The sequence below is a fragment of the Spodoptera frugiperda genome, chromosome 12 (assembly GCF_023101765.2).
Source record: "Spodoptera frugiperda isolate SF20-4 chromosome 12, AGI-APGP_CSIRO_Sfru_2.0, whole genome shotgun sequence".
In the NCBI taxonomy this organism is placed as follows: domain Eukaryota; kingdom Metazoa; phylum Arthropoda; class Insecta; order Lepidoptera; family Noctuidae; genus Spodoptera; species Spodoptera frugiperda.
This window is the reverse complement of record NC_064223.1, coordinates 10,452,775-10,473,147: the sequence shown is the minus strand read 5'-3', so window position 1 is coordinate 10,473,147 and position 20,373 is coordinate 10,452,775. Positions and strand designations below refer to the sequence as shown.

Genomic DNA, 20,373 nt, shown 5'->3' with positions numbered 1-20,373 from the left:
CATTGGCAGCACTATCGCTTTATATCACTACACTCAGTAACTAAGCATTTATTATAAGAAATATTCTTCTTTGTTAGCCACCGGAAAGATATTTCCTTGTCCACGACAAAAGTGACCGGTGTCTGGTCTATTCAGCTTGCAAGACAAGGCCGCACCCGCGTTCCTGGCTACCGATGTAATAAATCACTCCGTATCGATCGTGTCTTGACGATTGGTGACCAATGCAACTTGTTTTCTTTGCAATGGAGCTTTGTGAGATAGAAGTACTACTTTTGTAGAGGATTTTATTCATGCTTTAACACACTTATAGTTAAGAAAGCGACGATAGATTTTAAAGACTGGGAAAAGATATGGAGATATTGTTTCATTAAAACTGACTTCGAAAAATGGAGGTTCTGCTATTGCCCTGTATGTATGTATGTTTGTGCGCGATTATCTCGCGTTTGGCTAAACCGATTTTGATGCAGAGACTTTAGAGAAGGTTTTAGGGATATTATCTGACTTAAAAAAATGGGGTTAAATAAAATTAAAGGCGGTTCCCTTTTTATGTTATATTTGGGAAATTATGTTCTTAAATTAGGTATCTATTCTTAATACTACTTGTCATGTTTAAGTATCAAAACAAAGTTGGACTTTTGTTTTTGTATTTAACTTGTCTTTGATATCAACTGCAGTTAGCGCGTAATGCGGAAATGTCACAATTAATGATCAAGTGATAATATTAATCAAGAAATCTTTTGTAATAACTTTATTATGCTTTGTCACTTCGATAAAGGACTATGTGCAAGTTGAATTATAAAAGGAAATATTTTTCATTAGGTAATTTATTTGTTTTAATTATGAAAGATCATGTTTTCTTTACTAACACATCTTCTGATGCGATATTATCAATCACACTCACAGCATATATAATCCCATATCAAGACCAAACTTATAACAAAATCTCCAACCGAAAAAAAAAACAACTACGACAAACCTCACTCCACTTAAATCCGTTGAAGGTTCGCATTGCGCATGACTAACTCCACAACACCACTCGATTATGACACTTGCCCGTAAGCTGTCAGTGCGCAAGAATTCGGGCGCAGGCGCTGGCCCCGCCCCTTCACACAATGGAGCTGTTCTGAATGAGCTGGGCTGATTAGCATCAAAAGAGACGCGGAGAGAATGATACAAGACGTTGTTAAGAGGCAGTGTGCTAATCTTTTCGTTCTAAGAAAGGGCGAGGTGATTGAAGGTTAAATCATTTTGTCGAGGAAGCTATTATAGAATTCGTAGTAGTTACATTATTACAAAATTTTGATTTAAAACGATTGTTCGCGATAGTAACTTGTACTTGAACTTGTATGAATCACAATTTTAAAGTCTCGATGGTTATTTATGAGATCAGAACATGTAATAGTTTAGAGCTTTTGGGTGAAACAGTTTCAAAAATAAACCAAAGGAATCTTTCAAGTTTTAAAGGTATCTATTGGTTGGAGATTTTTTAATACATATTTATGATCGTATGGTATGACACGACTTTAACCCATTTTATTCAGCCATCAGACTATCACAGATGCATGCAGGAAAAGACATTGGATGCTTTATCTTCCTTAAAAACAACCCCACTTTATTCATTTAATCTATAACTGTAATCTATGTAAACTTGCACGGTCAACAGTCAACTTCTGTTGCGTAAACATGTATTGCAACTTTTACTTGACAATGAACTGAGATTATATAGTCACTGACCTTGTGTCCAGCCCCTGTTGCTCTATATTCTGTATGATAGGGCTGTCAATACTGATTAATGGTTTAAACACCGTAATCAGATGACAGAGGGCTATTGGCAATAGTCATATGTTTGTTGATAGTATCAACGCTATTGGTTATTGCTTTAAGGTCGTTAATGGTTTGCTAATCGTCTATAAACTGTTCAGTTTTGATTGCAAGACTTTTTTCATGTTTTGCTTTCTTCAATTCGTCTCCAAATGTAGTTCATTTTCTTATTGTTGTCATTGCAGATTGGATCTTGTATTCAAAATTCTGTTATCTTTGTTAACCAATAGTTCTCATAATTTATTACGTTTATAATAAGCTAAAATAGGACAATGTTTTAAATATCTAGTTTACAGTATTGTACTAATCAAGGTCAACCACGAACACTCTCGCTTCATCGTGCATCGATACAAAGTAAAACTTTCAATGTCTATCACGTAGCGATGAATTTAGTTCATAAACGTGATTTAATTATATAAATCTATATATATATATAATAGATTATGTATAAACATCTTAGATCACAACCCTATATGCGCACGCGACGTTTGACCGTTACTTCCGTTGCAACCGGATGTATAAATGTGAATGGTACGTATAGCCAATAGCCAACGGCCATCGAAAGCTACCTTCAATCATTCCTCAACTTATATTAAATGCTAGCCAAATATAACTATAGCAATTAAATAGATATTTTCTATCAAATTTTTAGAAACTGTATTAGCGTGTAATCATGAAATTGATCTTTAATATTATGATGTTAAAGGTTCACTTTCTCTTGATGATGCTGATTTTGTAACTGTTAAGCTTATCGCTTATGTAATGTGCGTAATAAATACTTATTAGGAAACAACAGTTAGGTCCGTGTGTGCTAAAGACCTAGAATATGTTTACAACAATACATCACCTATTAGTATTTTCACAAGTACCAAGATTTACCTTCGTACTCAGAGTCATTTAATAGTTACTTAACCCATTCCTTAGCGATTATTTTCCATACAAAATCATTACTAAGTAATAGTTTAAGATCATTAAACTACTCTGAGTATGGCGGTTAGTCAGAAAACATAGATACCTCACTAGTATTTCTCAAGTATCAAAACTAGGCCTATAGAACCCAATATCATCTATCTAAACAAACAGCCTACGACATCAATACCAACCTCCACCTACTTGGAAACCACGCAAACGCCATTTAATTTAAACACATTCTTAAACGTCTACAGAACTCTTACAAAAGCAAGGGATAAGAAATAAACATTAAACTATAAAAACTACGATTACGATGCATGTTTGTATGTTTGTTCCACTTACAATCGCCTATCACCTACATAAAAAACGTTTTACATCACGTAACTTTTACTATCATTGAATATTCGTCAACTCTTACGCATGTGGTGTTGAAAACGAGAGTGATGCGTGGGCGTCGACCCTGGGCGAGTTACTGACGAGCTTAGAACGTAACGTACATTGTTAAGCCGTTAATAATATATGAACAATCAGATTTAATTGATAATCTTAAGGTGATGACTGATGAGCAATCTGTAAGCTATGGAAGTGATGACGTCATGGAAGTGACCTATCTTATTGATGAAGGTGTAGTTGTAGACGGAGCAGTAGTTGATTGGTAAGATGATGGAGGAGAGATAGATGAAGAAACAAGTGAAGGTTGTAAACTAAAGCCGGTTCATTGTTATTCTGTTTTTTACTGTAATATGCAAATGAAGAACTTATCGGGTTTCCACGGCTCCGACTCAAAGCGGGGGTATGAACGGGGTGGTTTTTAGCCAGTAAGAGTCTGACATTGTGTCGTCTCAACCTAGGCGTAAGAAGATTTTTTCTCCCTTCGACTAAAATGAGGGAGTTAGTCTAGGCTTTCAAACAGATGGTTTCGAACAGGAATATGCTTCATTACAGAAAAAGGTCAAATAAGACTGTCCACACCACGACACTATATATTATTCAGTCGACACAGTACAAGAAACCGCAGGGCAGAACTACACACGTACCTACATATAGTTTGTAGTCTGTAATATGTCATGTCATAGTCATGAATGTCTACTGACGCTTGACAGTTTATCACATATCCCTTGGGCAGAGAAGGTGAAAGTTTGTGTGTTTAAGTAAATTAGCGTACTGTTGTCCGAAGGTAAATGGAAAACTGGGAAGTGAAGAGTTAAACACTCTTACTTATTGTGGAGGTCGAAGATATCTTAAGCATCGATATTGTATGGAATTTTATTATTATCGTCTTCAATGCTTGTCATTGTCATAATGAAGCATTACTGCACTAACAATTACGGTACTTCTATTTGGCGAAATAGGTTTAGTTTAAATCTTCTTCTAATACTTCTTGAATAAAATATTGTCCTACAGTGGCATTGGTCTCGCAAACCGTGGGTGGCCTTTTAGTGAAGGTCCCATCCACAACATGTGACTTAGCTTTCGACCGCCCAGTCACACTGTTCAATCATTAATTAATTTAAAGTTAATCTTATAGCATTAATATAATCAGTTTCCCATTTTCACGTCAGTATCTGTTCCAATAATGCTAAGTAGAGAAATATATTGGACAACACTTCTGTAATTTCACCGACTGTCACACTTTTCACCCAACCACAGGTGTGGTCCGACCATAATGAGCCAGCGAGTAAGCTAACACCATTTCGTTTTGGTCTAGTGTTGAAACTGCATAATTTATTAACTTCTTAGCATTTTGGGTAAATTGTATAATATTGTAAGCAACACTCTTATGATCTTAGTCTAGAAAGCTTGTAAGCTTTGTAATAAATGCAATTTTAAAATTAATGTGTTCAATATTGTGTAACGGTGATGTATGGGATTGCTGCACCTATCACCTGTTTAAACAAATATAGTATAATTTATACGCAGATGAAATTGTGATTTATTATTTATATATTAAAGTCTTCTTTTGATAAAACTGCTTTAGATTGGATAGATTTATTTTTTTAAATTTACTGTTGATTTGCAGTTCAATCTCTAACAACCCTTACAAGACCATCTTTCATATTAGAAGACAAATTACTCGAGCCTACGATCATTGGTGTTGGTGCAACAATAACAGATATTTCTTAAGCCCACAGCAGTACTAGGATAATTGATAGAAATGACTTCACATTATGTATCTAGGTTCACAATTACGCATGCATTATGTATGTTATGTGCTCTTAGTCAAATGTTTGCGTTGCGTCTGTTTGACTGGCATCAATAGCTTTTGTCATGTCTGTCTGTGATAAGTGAAAGTCTGCTTCAATCGTTTGTGCTGGTAGCGATTTGGGCGGGTCACGTAATTGTGGTTCTTAATCAAATTAGCGTGTCACTGCTACATTGAAAATAGTTTGTACGTTTTCAGCAACACTTACTGTTTTATTGTCATTAGTAAGTACAGTTTTAATGGATTTAGATTGTGCGATATGATTGAGGAAAATATCTATTCTAGTCTTTCCTTGTGTATTTTTTTTGCACTTACCATTAATTGCATGTTCATCAAGATTCAATTCAGCACCATTTTAACCTTCTTGGACTATTACGAACTTCATCAAGGCTGTTCGCAATGACAAAGAATATCCTGTACTTAAGATCCATACGTAATTCCTACTCGTATGTAAGTTGGTCACAGGAAGGAAATAGTGTTTATATATGTACGTTCATTTATCTGATTATTCAATTCCTCATGTGTTTGTGTGAAGGTTAATTCTTTCGTGTATTTGTTTAATGAGAGTTTTATGGGTGATTTTTTGTTATATTATTCTAGGAAGGTATAGGAAGATATAAATAGGAATTGAGGTTGGTTGAGCAATAGTTTTCTATTGATATAAAACTTTAGATCCTCAAGATTACTCAAGAAATTACAAAAAGATACGCAGACAGAAATATATCCGAAGAAAAAGATATGTATCTGATAATTGATAAGGCAACGTAGAGTAGGTTTTAAAGACCAATGATCAGAAGATGGACTAAAAAAAAACAATTTAAACCATCACAAATTTCACCAGCTACTAACTAAAAAAAAAAAACATCCTAAGACACGAGCCAAGATAATAAATCTAACACCTACAGCCAATATAGCAAAACCAACACCACATTAGCATAAAGTCCGCCCGTCTGTCTGTAAACTGCAATCGAATGCTAAATTGATTGTATAATGCACTGTAAACTGAAGTGTTTACTCGTTACGTCACATACCTGACTTTCTACATGAGAAGACACCTCGGATTGAGAACAAGTCGGTAATGATGGAAAGTATTGAGCACTCGGTGTCGTTTAGTGGGTGTGTGTGAGGTTTACACGCCTGTGACTTGAGAGTTTCAGTGTTATGGAATGTTGAAGGTAAGGTAGTGGTTGTTTTTGCAGATGTTAAGGAGCTTTTGAATTCCTTTAAGCCTTATTGTCAATGAGTTTTTTATTATTTGTAGCTATCAAGTTATATGGGGTCAGGGTAGGGCTGATGCTCGATCCAGAGCTGCGGACTACGTAACAGGTTACTGGGGTTCCGGCTCAAAGCAGGAGAAGGGACGGGGTGGTTTTTAGTCAGTAAGATTCTGACACTCTCTCGCCTCACACAAGGAGGAGATTGAATTAAAAGATTTTCCCTCTTTAAGAAAAACTAAGTTATGGGAAGAAGTTTCGTTTTATGCGTCTTTGTTGAACTGTTAAAATTTTGTTCCAAAACAGTGACGAAGGAAAGCTTGCCATTGATGTATCAAAATGACAATTTGAATATGTTACTACAAAGCCTTAGATATAAACATCAAACGAATTTAATTAAAAGAACAATAACATCAACCAGTTAAAGCCTCACAATAAGATCAAAATGAAACAGCAACAGCAAGCGTAAAATGACCAATAAAACAGCGTTTAGATCGCTATAACACTAATTGAATTTTAGATTGTTGCGCCTGAGCACATCGCGTGTTCCAGATGACATAAGATGGGGTACTGAAGACCGTGCTTGCGTGTAAGTGATAAAAATGCTCAGAAATACGAAAGTGCCTTCAGACTGCCTCGTTGGTTGAGTAGTCGCAAGTGTGATTGCCCAACAAGAGGTCTTCTTTATTCCCGAGTCGGGCAAAGTATTACTGGGCCTTTTTTCGGTTGCTCGAAAATTTCTCAGTAGTAGCACGGAGTCTGGAATTGTGCCCAGTAGGTATATGGCAATAGGCTCACCCCCTATTACATGGGACTTATAACACAAATGATGAAAATTGGGTGTACATTGTATAGCGCCATTAAGTGCCGTAATGTGCACCTCTGCCTACCTCTTTGGAGATTAAAGGCGTGACGTTGTACAGTACAGAACAAATACGAAAGTTGCAAGTTTTGTTACCTCAGTACTCATTGAGTGAGAGACAATACAGAGAAGAATTTTAGTGAAAAGGCGGAACTGTTTGGCTTTTAAATACTTACATATATACTTATTTATCTCGTATTCATTATAGGCGAAGTTAAAGATTATTATTAACGTGGGAAGTTTTGTATGTTACATTTTAATGGTCTTTTGATTGGCGTACGTTTCTTTCTTGTTATGTAATGTGTGGATACATTGTGTTTATCCTCCTAAATACTGGCAATGTCCCTACATTGCGAGTATTTAGGATTATAAAATCCACCACAGATGGGGCCCAGTACGGCTGATGCCTGATATGAAGCTGTGGACAACCTAGCGGGTTTACCGGGGCTCCGGTTCGAAAAGCAGGAGTAGGAACGGGGTGGTTCTTAGTCAGTAAAAGTCTGACACTCCCTCTCGCCTCGCTCAAGGCGGGAGAAGTTAAGCTTGGAATCCTTTTTATATTATCTACAGAAATAAAGCAAATCTCACTATACCCAAAATAGCGACTCCACTTAATCCGATCTAATTGCAACTCAAGTAAAATTACCCCAAGGTTATTGACCGGTAAGAAACAGTTGAATAACTATGTATTAGTTATAGGTACGTACATATATACTGTTATGTCCATTAGCAGGAACTAATGTAACAGTCTATAACTGGGCGTACGTTGGGTTGGAAACAAAACAATACAATGTGGTATAGAAAGCTTCGGTATCAGTGAATGGATCTATATATCTATCTATATCTATATATCTTTCTATCTAGTTTTTACTAGGAACTTGTTACCGTTGTTATAGCTGATTGATACAGTTTTATGTTTGTTCTTGGTATCTATGTTTTTGGTTCATTTAAGCTCTGTTTTATCTCAGTTATGTATTGCTTCAGTTATTTTTTGATGAAGCATCTATTTTGAAGCTGATTGTTACTGTTACAAGTTATATTCACGGAAATTGTCTAGCATGTAATGAACTTGTATAAGAAGATTTTTGTAAGTCAGTTGTATGATTTTGAAATTGAAAACACGATTTTCTAGTCTTACCACAAAATGATTATTAGGTACCAAAATATTAGTGTCGGTGCATTTCAAATTAAACATGCTGTTAGATAAATTAAATAATACGATGACACTGTTTATTTTTATTTCGTAACCGAAATTTTTATTTTTAATATTAAAACCTCGACAAAACGAGATCAAAAGAAGAATCTAGAATATTTCAAAAATACAATTTCGAATTTAAAAATGAATAAAATTTATTGTTATTGGTATGATTCAGATATTACGATAGTGTCACTTACATACATAATTTTATTTAAACAGTCATAATGGACACGAAAATAGGAATAATTTGCATAACGTTGTAGACACAAGTGTAATAATGTAGTCAGATAAGGCTTAAACAGCCATAAACAAGTTCTGTTTCTAGGATTTCGGTCAGTAGGCAGTCTAGTCTATGTTTGGAGTCTCTCAATTACAAATTAGGTTTCAGACTTATATTTTGACTTCTATCAGGGAAGTGTTGTAGCTGATTAAGTATTAGTCGCAATTATGGCTTATCTATTAATTATCTATCTGTCTAGAAAATCTTAAAATAATATGAATATGAGTATAAGGACGCGTGGACGATCACCGATGCCATGGGCAGATCAAGTAAAGATCATTTTGGGCATGCTAATACATGAATGCAAAAAATATCGGTTAGCCAGGAGAGATGGCGGAACATCGTGTGTATGGTCGGACTCATCAAGTTAACCACACTGTCAAGTGCGATACGGCTGAGAACAATAAGCAGAAAAAACATGCAGACAATACAAACAGTATCTAGTATGAAAGTTTCTCCAGAGCTGCAGACTACCTAGCGGGTTTACCGGGGCTCAAACTACAACACAACACCCCGTTCGTAGGAACGGGGTGGTATATAGTCAGTAAGAGTCTGATACTCCCTCTCGCCTCGCGAGAAGACATTGAATGATTTGCCCCCCTTAAAAAAAAAAAACATTAAACTTTCCAAGTTCTTAGCTATCAAACAAGATATCTATCAAGTTTTATTTATTTACTCCATATAAGATGTTATAGGAGAAAAACAACACAAGCTCGTCCCAAGTTCAATCAACTATACCAGTTTGTATACATACTCGTACTATGGTCAGCAATTAGTTTGAGTAAAAGCGAATCTGCTTGCTTAAGATGTAACGGGTCACTTTCGCACGGAGTTTTCTCATTATACCATACTTGTAATCTCACACGTCATGGGTGCTGAGGAGTTGGATCGAAGAGGTTTCTAAGTCTCGCTGATTGTAATTTAAAAGATGGAGTAACGATCTTAAATGTATTTGTCAGGTTAATATAGCTTTGTTTTGAGAGGTGATGTGAGTGATGTGTTAAAATGCAGTTTGGTCTAACTTAATACCTATTCAGAAAGGTCTTGATAGATATTTTCGTCTATTACTTCTCCGACAGTCTCTTCGTTATTGGTCTAACATAATCATCCAACATATTCAGAAAGGTCTTGATCTGATATTTTCGTCTATAGCTGGGCCTCTCCGACAGTCTCATCGTTAGTATACAATTAAAATTGAGAATGAAAACATTTTTTTAATAGACAGAAGATAGCTAAAATAATATTTCGTTTACACGTTAACCGTTACCGCTTAGCGTAGGATTTGCCTTCTTTATAATAGTTTTCTTTCGGCAGTTAATGCAGTTGGTGCAACTGCTACATTCAGACATTACTATGTATAACCGAAATCAGTGCAGCTCTTATCATGGTTCTTCGTAACTTCAAAGGCTTGTCTCTCTATCACACCTTACCTTGGATATTTCATTTAGGTTTTTATACCGTTTACAAGCATGGTTTCCACAGTAACCTAATGGGCACATCACATACCTACGTAACAGCTAGTTATTGACACGTTTCGTCAGAGATGAGATGATCACGAGGCGCCGGCACGACCTATGTTTGCGATTTCACTAACTTCTAAACATTTGCAACCATCTTTAGTATTTATTTGAGATGCTAAAGATCTATTCACGACTGTTTTTCAGCGACGAAAATTATTGGAGGTTTATGTAAGATGTCATGTATGTTTGTATGTATGAAGGCGTAGCACCTAAAATACTTCATACTTTTGAATAATTTTATATAATTTTTGAGGAAAATTTTGGTGTTTGGTCTCATGGTTTACAGTCAAAATACTGTTTTGTCAATGGTATTTAAAATAACTGGTTGTATTTGCGATATATTATATATTCTAGAGTCTCAAAATAGAGCCTAGAGCCAGCATCAGAATACCTTTTCCTCCTTCACTAAAAGACATAAGATTTACAATTAAAGAGTTATAAAATAAAGTAAGAGACAAACAAGAAAATATTTTTAAACAAATGAAATGCGTAGTTATTAGGTAACCTATAGCTACAATAAAGCACAGTAAACCAATACGGTTTGCAACTATTATAAAGTTTTAGTTACGTTGTCACCGGCACCTATAAACGGCATTCTACCAGTTAGCACGGGTTCCGTGTACCAATAGTGCGTGAGATACGAATCGTGATCTCCATAGCATTGCACATTGGCGAGGTTTGTCAATTATTTTCTATTTCTACGTTCTAAATATAAGTAACTTGAACCCCTATCACATGAATTAATAGTTGTTGAGAAGAATCGACCATTAAACTCTCCCAAAATGGATTTTGAACTTAATAACAATAGGTTAAAGTGTAAAATCTATTGAACCTTCTTAAACTATCCCAAAATGGATTTTGAACTTAATGACAATTAGGTTAAAGTGTAAAATCTATTGTAGCTTCGTGTACTAGTCATTACGAGGCCTCAATTTTGTACTAAATTCAATGTAAGTAAGACTAATCTTGATCATGTTTTTGTATGAAGATTATTATGAACTTAATGTAGGTATACTTTGACGTATGTCCATGATCAGATGCGTGACAAATAAGTGTAACTATGTTGACAGAACTAATTTGATAGTGTCCGCCAAAATCGTTTTTGTGTCTCCGTCCCGTCGTGAGATGCGCATAGATATTCGTATAAATATTTAATAGTGGTTATTTTGATGATGCGAGGTTGTTTTTTTTTAATAAAACTAGATTTTATGTCACTGCTTTGTGTTTTTTTTATATACATATAATATCACGTCTTCTCTGTCTTTATATGTATAGGTAGAAGTGCATATGATAAGATAATACCTCGTTTTACTGATACTACTGATTAATCACCGTACTTAGTCATTTATACTCATTCAATTGTTACTTAACACAGTCCTTAGCAATAGTTTTCGGAACAAAATCGTTACTAAGGAACAGTTTAAGTATCTAATCATTGTCCTTGAGTAGGCAGGAAGTAGCGGATAATTTGGCAGTGCTTAAGCAGACCCTAAATGTAGATACTTAATAAGCATTTAACGACATGCATCGTGGTATGTATGGTTAAAGATGGTTTATAATTTCATGATTGGGACATGCGCTTCGTGATTGGCAAGGCAATCTAGTTTAGCATTTATGGGGTATTTAAATAGAACCATTTCAATTTAAACAAAGTCGATCTATGAAAGTAGTACAAGTTTGGCATAATGACATTGTAGGCTGAATATTTGTGGCCTCATAACCATGACATATAAAACAATTTGCATATTATTCATAAAACTGTGAGGAATGCCAATCAGCTATTTTATTAACTGCTTATACATGAATTTTAGAATTAAATTATTCGCATATTATGTTAGTAAATCTGTGATTATTGTGAGCTAAAAAAAGACCATCGTTATCTTTGAATTCGTTATAATTTAAGAATCTTATAGCATTAATTGCCGAAAGAAAACTGTTGAAGACAAATCCTCCGCTATGTGTGGCGGTTAACGTGTTAAATACCTTTTTTATTTTTATTAAATGAACCTACAAAGTAAAGATTCGTAATAATTATCTTGAAAATGTTAAATAAATACTTACATATACTCGGTGTTGTAATGAAAAGATTTAATTAATTATTTCTTAATGTCGTCGGCCGAAGACTTGGAAAGCAGTACCGCCATATTGGGAAAATATTAACTACAAGCACTTTCTGCTCTCCTGGTACCGATAAACGAAACGTTCAATATGTTTTTCACTTTTCGCTTTATTTTGAAAGTTCTACCGTTCAGAATTATTCGTTTTTAATTGTTATTTGATGGTTCTAGGAAAGTTGTTTGTTTAGTCGATTAATAAAAGCTTGTTTTTAATCGATTGATGCTACGTTTCGAAGAATATTTATAGTCAAAGTAAGTTGTGAAGCTTGTTACAAATGTTGCTCTAGTGAATTTTTGGTTAAGGGCCGAAAAAGTGTTGAAAAGTAGGTCTTAAAAGTTGTATAAGTTTTTTTTTGTCTAAGAAATAAAGAATGTTGTTTTACTTTTATGAAAAACGATTAATATTTTAGAAATAACAGTTTATGTGTAGATTAGAGTAGACTGATCTTTCTTTAGCATCAATTTCAAAGTTATTAATTAATTAGATATATTTACAAACCATACCTTAGCTATAAAAACCTAATTATGTTTTCACGAAGTATTCCGTCATTGCTACAAAGGTAAGTATCGTTAATACCTATATTTTATTTGTATTATATTGTTTAGGATAAGTGCCAACGTTAAAATCATAGAAACACTTCCAGGTACAGCCATTTAATCTACGAATACAATTCACTTTCGCTTGTAACTTGTTTTATTATAATTCCATTACAGAATACTGTTACTCCGTTATAGATATTTCTCAGTTCACTTACCTTTGTTGTTAGCAAAAATAGAAAAAACTAAATGACGAAACTTTAGCATTATGACTTGAGATTTCCTACGCTGTCATTGGCGCCTTATTTGTCTCGAATGCAAAATTGCATTCACGTAATATTTTTCAAACCAGATCGAGGCCAGTCTTTATTTTTTGGTCTGAATTAGGTTTCGTACTGGTCTGTGTATTGATTTGAATATTTGAATGTTAGTGAATGTACTTGAGAAGTATATAATGTGTTAATTGAACCGTAGAACGCGTGATTTGTAACGATTGCAGAATTGTAACTTTTTTGTGGCTTGCAACGTGCTATGATAAGTAAATAGATCTATCAATTTATTATTTGCTAGCGTCACTTAGCGCCTTGGCCCACGGTACCACGGCAAAAGCGTAGCGTATCTGTGCGATTCATCCCGAATAGTTCAATATTTTTTGTATGCAAGAGTAACAAACACAATATCTTTAGCATTTTTTATATTTTATCATTGGACTATGGCTTTGCCCATGGTACCAGAATAAAAGAAAAAAAAAATCATCCTGAATAGTTCAATATTTTTTGCATTCAAGACTAAAAACACATATCTTTCGCATTTTTTACCATTTTATTTTTGAACTATGAAATAAATCAACTAGTTTTTAGAATTCCAAACCTATTTACGGCATTCAATCCTAAAGTCTTTGAATATCATTGATTATAATGCTAATTAATTTGTAAGTAGGTTAAGCCGTCTCATTTAATTTTGTTGTCAATGCTAAATTCTTTGGCTAACATTCGAATACTTATTACGTTAATTAGGTATACGTAATATAACATAACTTATTACACCAGTCTTTACACGGTAATTATAGGCGTGACGTAATAGCAAACACGATAACTTGGAAGCCGCGGGTTCTAGTCCTGATTTGCAATTGTTTTTCGAAACTTCTAATTATAACTATCATTATCAAAGACATCCTAACACTATGAGAGTATGAAGCGAAGCACGTACACATAATCACACATGTATGCACTTCAGATATCTCCGTGTCGATCGCGTTTCTTCTTACATAAGCTCGCTTAACCTGTAAACGCACGCACCCTGCAAATTGTGGCCGGTTCCATCTTTAGCAGTAATTCGGAAATATTTGTAAGTGATAAAGGCAGCGAGAGTTGGAATTATGTAAAAGCGTTGGAACGGGTTCGGTTCTCGTTGTAAGTGGGTCGGCGAGCTTTCTGCGCATGCACAGGTCTCTGCCCCCGCTCGCAACTGCCGGCTGAATAGTTTACGATCCTGTGCATACCTTTCTGTTGCGGGCTAGGTGTTAACTTAATGCTCTTATTTAGAACTTCAATAGCTGTTTAATGCGTTTTACTTGATTAGCATTCTACTGAACAGGATTGCTTTTTGAAATAGTGTTTTAATTTAAAGTTGTTTGATTCTATCTGAAGTTTTGATAGATGTAGTAGATATAAGCTTAATTGATTTCTAGTCCATGTAATAATGCGTATACTTACTATTTACAAACGGAACATTAAGCAATATTCTTTCTCAACATGAAATATCACACCTTACAATTATCTCACACATGTCCACACGGAAGCTTATAAATTCAGCGTATTATGCAAAAACATTCGCGATAATTACACACACCCAGTTCTGATAAATTTTCCTGTCTTGTGGTAATATTCCATAACCGTGCGTGGTCGCCACTCCCATACTTTCCCTGCGATCCCACGATGCATGGGCACAACTGGTCAGTGATCAGTGATCACTGGCGTCTCGCCTCAGGGATCACATATGCGTGAGACTGAGACCACACTGAGAAAATGACGAATGACGTCATTAGTCCTGAGAATCTGACGCATCGCCGTCCCAGGGTTAAATTTTCCTGCTAACTTCTTATTGGTTGTTAAATCGCTATTAACACATTGAACGCCGTGGTGGTCACCGGTGACCGACATTGGCGGAGGATTTGTCTTTAACAGTTTTCTATTGGCAGTCAAAGACTTAAGGTTATTTTGAATTTAAGCTCGCAAGATACGATAAGGTTTGAACTTAAATATTGATTTAATTGCTTACTTTGGATGCGTAAATAGGTTTTGATTGTTATCAAATTGTGATTTGTGAATGTTATTTTTTTTATATTCAAGGTTAAATAAATGTCTTCTTAATGTAAGTCTGTATGAACATTTGTATCGATATGATAGAATGAGATCTTTCTTTGATTTGAAACACCCTTTTATATAGGTGATTTGCGTGACTAAACCAATACGTACACGCGAATAATTTCTCATAGTGATCAGTCCACAACCTTGGCCATTGTAGTCAAGGACGGTAATCACATCACACAGCGGAAACATTGCCGGAACAGCCCCATCATGGTGACAGACGCGCAGCCGCCATATTGCCCGCCATAATTACAAGAACGCGGGAAAATAGTGCTGTCAACGAACCGAGTTTCATAATCGATTCATAGTTACTGTAATCTGTTAATTGTTGTTTGGTAATTATTCGTTGTTCCAATAAAATGTGTTGTTGTATGATTGCTTGAATTCGCCGTGAAGTTATGAAAGGTTAGGTTAGGTTTTTGCAATTTATTTCGTCAGTTTTTTTAGTTGTATGTAGGTAGGTAGATATTTGGCAAGTAACGTAGGTAAATAAAATGCGTAAAGGATATTTCTAATGTCCGTTGGGTTATGTTAATGTTTGCAAGACTGCAGTTAATTTGTGTGGATCGATGGAAGCTATTGATCAAAGTCTTAGTCGGTAAAAAGTTGATGAGAAAAAAATTATACAAGTTGAATCGTAGCCGGATGCGTGAACCGGTGTAGAAGACGTCTGCGGACATCATCAGTTAGCATAACGTTACATAACAAATATACTGTTCTTGAGAGAAGATTTCAGTCGGAACTTTCATGAGAAGAATGTTTACTCTTCAAAAGACACCGTGAGGATAACTAAGGATATTTTCATTTTTATTATGACTCATTTCTATTATAGCTCCCATATTATAGTTAGGTTGTAATTCCCCATCACTGAGCAATTATTATTACACCGATTAGATTTTTTTGCACATAATTGCTATATTACGATTTATATCACGTGCTAAACATATGAAAAATAAATATATAGAGCTGGTGTTATTGTATAATAGGTGCATTAAAGCGTGGTATATTTTTAAAAACTTGTTTGGTTAGTAAAACCATTCTCTATTAAAAAAAAAGACTTTCCATAATCTAGTTTTGGATGCAGTTTATAGTCTAAAAAAGACGCTACACGGACATACACATGACTAGAGCTTCAAATAAATAAAAAAAATAAACTGTAGGTCTTCTCTGGTTCTTAATTGCGAAGTTTCGGTCATAGGTTTTATTCATTTACTAATACAATAATCGATTTATTTTTATTTTTATTTAAAACCTATTTATTTATTTTCATTTCATTTGATAAATTTTGTTCACGAAAGTTCGCAATTAACGGAAATTGTAGTACGAAATTTGCGAAGTTTCGGAGGAAATTTAGTTTTGCGTTGAATTAGAGTAGACCTTAGGTCTTGTATTAACTTACCAAGGCAAAACAGGCCGATATGGAAGCGCCGTCCAATGTATCCAGGACACTGACACTGCACTACAGTCGGTTATCACGGTTCCTACACACGATCTTATTGACAAACACACTCTCTTAACATTTCACAGTCTGCCACTACTCCTCTTTGATCTGTAACAAGGAGAAAAGGACTTTATTAGTTTAAGCATAAAGTATAAAATTCTTTATCAGGATTGTTTAGATACTAATCAAAGAAAAATCCACAGGTTTGAAATAGATGTAGACGTCTGTTTGTGATGATAACAGAACTATGATTGCAAATACGGAAACTGGATATGGAACTGCTAATAAATTTCACAACGAAGTAATAATTGCCTTCCTTACTTATTGCTAACCTTAATAATAAATAATATTAACGAGGAGAACATAAAAATGTAGTTATGACCCTTTCATTATCCTCCAATGACAACGCTGTGGCAATGGTTAAAGAAACAACGTCTGTTTGTTTTACAATATAATAGTTTTTTTAATTCTGTAGTGTTAGTACAGGCAATCGTAATATTACAATAAGCAAACAGACTGGCCTGGCCTAATAGCCTAATTACCAATCTAATTAATTACCGAATTGCAGAATTGCGAAAATTCTTATTTAGTAAACGCGATTGCAAATTGTGAACTCGTTCGTATTCGATTTTCGAGACAAATAAGTTGTTCGAAAAATGATAATATTGATATTTAAAAAGTCTGGTGTGTTCCATGAATTTTTAATGTATTTGGTATCTTCTTTTTAGCAAGTCCAACTTTTTGAAAAGAGTAACAATGGAGTTTTTTTGTTCGTTCCTCTCTATTCGAAGCTACACTTTGGAACGAGCACCCAGCTTCACTGACAGACAGACTGATGGAAGTTTCAAAAGTGATTAAGAATTAATTGAAATAAATGCTTTGTCTTTGACATTGACAACAAAACAGGATTGCATTTATAGGTACTGTTGATGATTCCCAGAGTTTCCCGGATGTGGTGAGAAAATCATTGAAAAATTGAGTCATAATGAAGGTTAGGTTAGTTGCATGACAAGAAATTGTTATTAGTAGGTGCAGTAGCAGCTCACTTTTACGACCTTTGTGTATCGAGTTACAAGTATGCTAAACGAACAACGGCTGCGCAAAATATTTACTAGTATAATATTCATGACAAAGCGCATTTATTTCTTTTTTATTATAGCATTGTTGTAGTAAAAATGGGTGATTTATATTTTAATTCATTCTGTTCTTACATGTGCAATGTGCATCTGTAGTATCGCGTGCAATTTTTCTATTTAGCATTCACTACATCTGTTCAAAATTTTATCGAACAATCTAGCTGAGATTGTTCGATAAAATTTTCGTTCGTTAGAGAATATTAGCTGAAACATTTTCATTTTAAATCAGCATATGGAACTATTCTTTTGGTTAAGGTGACAATTTTCAATGGCTAGAATTAGAGCTGCTAGTCTCTATAGCGCAGATAGAATAAAAATCCGTTCCAAACATACTGACCGATACGTTAACATGAGTGTTCCACAAGGCTCCATTCTTGGCCCTTTCTAATTATTGAGCTATAAATATTTCGGTGACCTTGTTGGTAATTCGGTTTTATTAGCACTTAATGAAACTTTAAATATAGACTTTATATGTTTACCTTGCCACTCTATACGTGGAAAATCCATCATGGTGTTAATTGTTTAAGGCAACAGTGTACGATATTATACACCATTGTGAGATAAATCACTAATCTTTGGATTATGGTTCTCTGAACTCGACCTGTAGTACCCTTAGTACGAGTTTCACATTATATCGAAAAATAAAAAAACGAAACGAGAGCGCGTTCGGCGGTCTGATTGGTTGGTTCAATCGCACTGGCCAATCAAAGCGCCAATCGCACTCTCGTTTCGTTTTCGTTCGACGCAAAGCAAACTTGTACTAGGGGCACTGGTTTGGCCTCCGGGTCTGCGTAAAATATGGCGGTTTCTTGTAAACTTCATGACATGAATATATTTATGTTTTATGGACAGGTTTGCCTTTTGGCAAGTTATATGTGGCGTGGGCGACGGTCAGACAAATTGTTACTATTATTCCGAGGACAATTTTCATCTATTAAGTCGACTAGATCCGTATAATTTGTATGTCCGAGTTTATTTTTTATAATCTATGTAAGTATGGGCGTTATTTAAAATATCATCGGTGGGTAAACAATTTGCGATCCATTGAGTTATAGAACGCTCGAAAGTAAACTGATTTGGATTATAGAAGATATGTAAAAGAGAGATTTTAACATAAACACAAATTGAATTGAATTCTTGTTGTTTATTGTTGTCTGATAATTCAGACGATAAAGTACATGTTATCCTTTCAATACCAATAACTCTGCTTTAGTATGAACCGAATATTGGTTGGTAAGTAATAAAACAAACAGTTTTTCAATATTTTATGCAAATACCCAAAAAAACTACTAATATTTCCAGATTCGAACGACAATACTGGTTTCTCAACCAGTTCATTACAAAAAAGGCGCCAGAACACGAAATTAGCAACGAAAACCAGCACAGAACGACTATTATTGCTTGTTATATTAAATACGATTTAATTTTAGACAACATTGACGATTTCAATCTAAATATTTAATACTTAAAAACTAAATTAGATTTTGATAAAAAAGAAAGTGAAAAATCAAAGCCGCCATATTGGTTTTATCGTAAACCACAGATTATAGATAACATATTAAATTACTATTACACAGATTATTCATAGTAACAACATGTAGGTACCTATCATTAAAAACTAATTACGAAATGTAAGATAAAGCACGCGAGAATTACATTCAGGTATTTTAAACTTATTTCTTAATCCGCGGCCGTATTACGTGTGACATGTAGTATTACGTAAAGTTCTTAAATACAGGCAGGTGGCAGCACTGGGTCAACATTGCTGTGACGAGGACATCCAGTGGCCATTTGACATTTTAAATTTGGAATCCGACAAAGGATTGTGGTTTAGTCGAGTGCGAGTAAATTGTGTAAGGTTGGTAACAGACGAGCCTATGATGTGCGATTTTGTAGACAGTTATGATTAATTGAAACGTTTGAAACTGTGATTGTTGTTTATCCTCAAATCTGGGTTTGAAAATGAAACACAAGCATAATTCATTGAGTTTAAGTTACTTGACCGACGAAAGAAGGCTGTCTGACAAGACTGTACCTTGAACTGTGTTGATATCTATAACCCGCTATTACAAAAACACCAACCGCTAGGTAAATCATAGAAACTTATCAATTTCTCGTTCCCATTACATCGAATACCATGTAAAAATAATTAATTCCACCAATTTGCCAATCAATTACGATGTACATAGGTACCTTCGCAACAGCAATTACGACGCATCAGCGAATTTATAAGCTCATGCATCTAGTTCAAACGCAACTGATTGCCTCGCATCATGTTTGCGACATGGAATTCGTGGTTAGTCGTGCGTTTCTGACCGTTTTGTGTTGGTGCACCTTTATAATCGATTATAACATATCATCGATTCGAACGCATCGATTTTGTATGAATGGGTCAGCTCGTCTCTAGTCTAAGATGAAGAAAATTGTTTTTGTATTGGTTTAAGAATCGAATATTGTAAATAAAGAAATACTTTTTTTAAATAAGTTTTGTAATTCATTACCTACAGCTGCACAATATAGATAAACAATGGTTAGTTTGTAGTTCAGTGTCACAATTTAACAAATAATCTTATTATCTATTATTAAAAGTATTTATAATTTTTCAAATAACATTTCTTCATTCACAGAAATAAGTTTCAAAACTTCGATATCAAAACAATCAGTGGTATCGATTTCGTTTCGATCACGTTTCGATTATCGTTATCTAATAATCGAGTCGAATCGAATCGCCGCCGTTCAAAATCCATGCGCCTAGTTGACCCG

General features: G+C 34.7%; 1 protein-coding gene across 1 annotated transcript in view; it reads right to left on the bottom strand.

Moving 5' to 3' along the window:
• The window catches only part of LOC118263060 (uncharacterized), a 73,050-nt gene that overhangs the window by 44,705 nt on the left and 7,972 nt on the right, over positions 1–20,373 (bottom strand). Inside the window, exon 2 of the mRNA XM_035574828.2 lies at positions 16,433–16,582. The gene's annotated coding sequence lies outside the window, so the exon portion shown is untranslated. The remainder of the gene's footprint in view (positions 1–16,432; positions 16,583–20,373) is intronic.